This window comes from Hirundo rustica, chromosome 3, assembly GCF_015227805.2.
Source record: "Hirundo rustica isolate bHirRus1 chromosome 3, bHirRus1.pri.v3, whole genome shotgun sequence".
NCBI lineage: Eukaryota > Metazoa > Chordata > Aves > Passeriformes > Hirundinidae > Hirundo > Hirundo rustica.
Window position 1 is genome coordinate 23499697 of NC_053452.1, and position 4213 is coordinate 23503909.

Genomic DNA, 4213 nt, shown 5'->3' on the forward strand with positions numbered 1-4213 from the left:
CACGTTACTGTGTGATATTTCACCCTTTCATGATCATTGTTGCATAATGATGTAACTAATAAACCTAAAGAAAGTGCTCACAGGGAACCAGGAATGTGTAAAAACACAAATAACATTTTGTTGCACGTTAATTGTGAGTGGCAAAAAAGTGACAAAACAAGAAAAGAAAATCCTGACGTTCTTAAAGGAAAGCTGATTACTCAAGTAGCCGGTGATGAACTGGAATTCAGTGAGTGTTTGTGTAAAGACTAACAAAATTGCCAGTATTTTTGTAGCCTGAGTAACTGGTGGGGTACAGCCTGGGCACACAGATGCTCTGTCTGAGCCCTCAGGACCTACAGGATTGCATCACTTGCAGGGTTTGGCTTTGCTCTGCAGAGGTAGCTCCTGGTGAACACTCATCGTCCCGCCATGCCCAGGATAACAAATAACATGCCAAGCGAATACAAGCGGTGTTGGTGAATATGTCACGGGCAGGCTATGGCATATTATTTTTCCATGTGTGTGGTGACAGCTTTTATGGCCTGGCAACAGATCTGCCTCTTTCAAGGATTTTATGTGCAACTTCATGAAGCCTCCAGCGGTCAGGTGTTGCCAGTATTGCAGGTGTGCGCGAAGTCAGTAAGTGGCAAAACATCTCCTAATGCCCTGTGTAGTAACAGCTGAATGTGTGACTTTTTTTCCCCCTTTTCCATTTAAAACAGAATGCTACAGATAGCTCCTCCAACTCCTCTCAGAAAAGGTAACAGCCTGTGCGAACTCTGGCTTCTCCTGCATCCTGCGAACATCGAAGAATTTGCACTGGTGGACACCTTCACGACCATTACAGCTCTGACCACTACCACCTAGAACAAGTAAGGTTTCTTCCCAGTGTTGCTACCTCTGCCAGAGTTTGCTGCCGTTTGGTTTTCCTCCACGTGCCTGAGAGACAGTTCTCCCCTTCTGCTCTCCCTGTTTCCTTCTCAATTAGCTTTAAATGGCTTCCTGTTATTAAAAAAAGAGGGGGAGGGGGGGTAACAGTGTGATTTAGCGTGTTATGTTGTACCACGTGCACACAGGCCAGTGTAGGACTGTGACAGTTGTACTCCCTCCTGAGCCAAAGGCTGTGATGGATCACGGTGAATATAGAGAAGGAAAGACACAGTTGTTAAATATTGTCTCTTTGGGAAGCAAGGGGACAGGCATTACCAGTAGCAAAATGGGCTTATTTATCTTTTCTCTCACTTCATCTCCTTCCTGCTTCCACAGTCAGTAGGACCACGATCCTACCGGCACGTCAACTTTCTGGACGACGATGAGGAGATAGTGCGCATCAATCCTCGGGAAAAGATTTGGATGACTGGATACAAGGATTATCGCCATGCCCCAGCACGAGGAAAGAGCTTTGATCCCGACAACATGGACTCCTACGTACGTTTTGCCAAAAGCAAGGCCTCGAAACACGAATACACTTATCCTTACGTAGACAACTCGGACTTTGACCTGGGTGAAGATACCAAGGTTGCTGTGATAAAGACTCAACCTGTCAAATTCAAGTCCAGGTGGAAGGAAGACGACGAGAGGTCGCAGTGCGTGTACTGCAGGGACATGGTCAACCACGAGGAGAACAAGTGGGGTCAATGCCAGGATGCTCCAGACCGCGTCAAGACTTGGATCCATCGAGTGAGCTGTATGTGGTGCGCAGACACTATGCTCTATCACTGTATGTCCGACCCAGAAGGAGACTATACAGATCCTTGCTCGTGCGACACCAGTGATGAAATATTTTGCCTCCGGTGGATGGCCGTTATCGCCTTGTCTTTCGTTGCTCCATGTATGTGCTGTTACTTGCCGCTTCGGGCTTGTTACCACTGTGGGGTCATGTGCAGGTGCTGTGGTGGGAAACACAAAGCTGCTGGAGGACTACAGATGCATTCAAAGTGTTAGGTTTGTCCCGTAGTTCAAAGGAACACATTGGTTTTGGAGCACTGAGGTCACTCACTTTAATGCAGCCGCTGTGCCCGACGGCATCCAGAAACCACCAGTATGGATCACTTTAGATTGGGTCATCTGGGGCTCACACTGCATTGATTTGCTCATCAACTGTTCTAACTAACTAACCTACAGCATAGACTTTTGTATTATTAATCTGTAGTCAAAACAGACTCTTGTACATGTTTTTTGGGGTTTTTTGTTTTTTTTTTTTCATTTAAAATGAGTTTGAGAGAAGAACTGCTTTAAATGGTGGTGGATTGTAGAATATCTCCAGGTTGTGTCTGTCTTGCCTCTGCTTGTGTGGTACCATCAGCGTGTTTAGCAAGCTTTGGCATTTCGAGAAATGGTGCGGTGTAGTGAATGAGATCTCACTTGGAAGATATTTTAACTTACCGTCAAGCTATCGTGTGTGTATAGAAGGTGTGCTAGTAACAAACTTGTACCACAACACAGTGTTTCTGTCAGTGGTTTTCTTTGGGATTTTTGTTCTGTTTTCCAAAGCTAAAATAGCCATCTAAGCTGCAGTTTCTCTTCTAGGGTCCATCATCTTTTCCTTCTGCAAACATCTTAAATTATTTCTCTGTTTGTTAAAGCTCTGTGAACAAAAAGTAAGGCTCAGTTACCATAGTCACATAACCATTGAGAATCCAGTAGCCCTCCTTACATGTAAATCATTTCAGACCACTACTTGAAAGGGAAACTGAAATTTTCGTCTTTTCTCTTTTCCCTGAGTAACATTGGAAAAATGTGTTTCAGAGCTCTGCCCAAAAAAGAAAGGGAACTTCTTCATTAGCCAGCAACGTAGAGATCTGTGAATAAAGCGCTAAAGTTCCAGATGAGGAAAACTGTTGATATGCAAAGAATTACTAACAATGCAATGTCAAAAGCACTATTATGGCAATTCTGGGGAAATGCTGCATTAAGTGGTGGATTATATAGAAAATTGTGTGTGTTTGTTTTCTGTATACGTGAGCATGAGAACATTCACGTCCACTGTAGTAAAGACATTTAGCAATCTAAGCAGGTTATTTAAAAAAAAATCCAAAGCCAGGATGTTAACTGCCACTTCCAGTCTGGTCCCAATCTGCCAGATAACTTCCACAGCACATTGCTGTGAGCCCATGGGATGGAGCATGAGTGTCTTTGCAGGAGCCAGACTGAGGTGTCTGCCTGGCTTTCCCCCTCCCCAGTTCACCACCCAGGTTTATCAAGTGGATGCATGAGGTGCATACAGCAGGATAATATTGCTTTTGATTTTTTTTTTTTCCTAATTATTTTTTTTAATGTCATATTGTCTTGTAATTAGCTTGGAAAAAGAGTATTTTTCTAATATATTACAAGGAATAGCCAAATAATTTTTATTAAAAAAAAAAAAAGATTTAGCGCAGTGAGCTCTAACTAGCATAGTACAATCTGAATACTTTGAGGCGGCTAGGGATTGGCTTGTCAAGGCTGGCACTGCTGTTCCTGCCATAATTTCTTTTTGCAGTAAATTGCCAGTGGGCGCATGTCCTTTCCCTCCCTCTATTGCACATTGACATCAGTCTTAAAAGAGAGGATTTTTTTTTTTTTTTTTTAAGAATTAATTTGCCAAATAAATGTAAAAGGAATGCTTGCCATTCTTTCTTGGTGGAATGTCCCAACGGTTCCTCTGAGAGTTAATCACAGCTTTTTAGTCAACCATTAAATATGCAATGTGCTTGTTGTACACTATAGAGTTGGGTAAGTTTAATTCATAGCAGTTACTAGGGATTTTTTTTCAGTTGGAGAAAAAAAAATTGAATGATAGTGGAAAAGGGATGGAGTGTTACACTCTGGTTGATGTGTCTGGATTTGCTGAATGAAATACAAATATCTTGTGCCTAACAGCAGTTGACAAATCTCTCAATGGTGTCTAGTAAACATCAAGCTAGCCTCGTAAAAAAAATAATTAATGAAACAACCTTTTCCTTCTATTTCTGTTCTCAAAAGTTGTTTCATGTAAACAAACACCTGTAAGATCTTCTCTCTATAAAGCACAACACTACAAAAAGATCTTACAGTTTTTTGTCTGGTCTTGAAGTGCCCCTATTTATTTAAGTAAAGTAGACATACTCCAAGCCTTTCTGCATGTCTGAAAATAAAAGTTATATTAAAAAAGTCCCTCTTTTTTTTATTTTGCTTTTCTTTCCCTTCTCCTTCCTTCCTCTTCTCTTGGGTTTTTGTAATACTTGTAGATTTCGCTGCGTAAGTTATTTGG

The 4213-nt window shown here is 41.9% G+C and overlaps 1 pseudogene; it reads left to right on the forward strand.

The window, feature by feature from the left end:
* Positions 1-214: 214 nt before the first annotated feature.
* LOC120749770 (sprouty-related, EVH1 domain-containing protein 2-like) lies at positions 215-3549 on the forward strand (annotated as a pseudogene).
* The last annotated feature ends 664 nt before the right edge of the window (positions 3550-4213 follow it).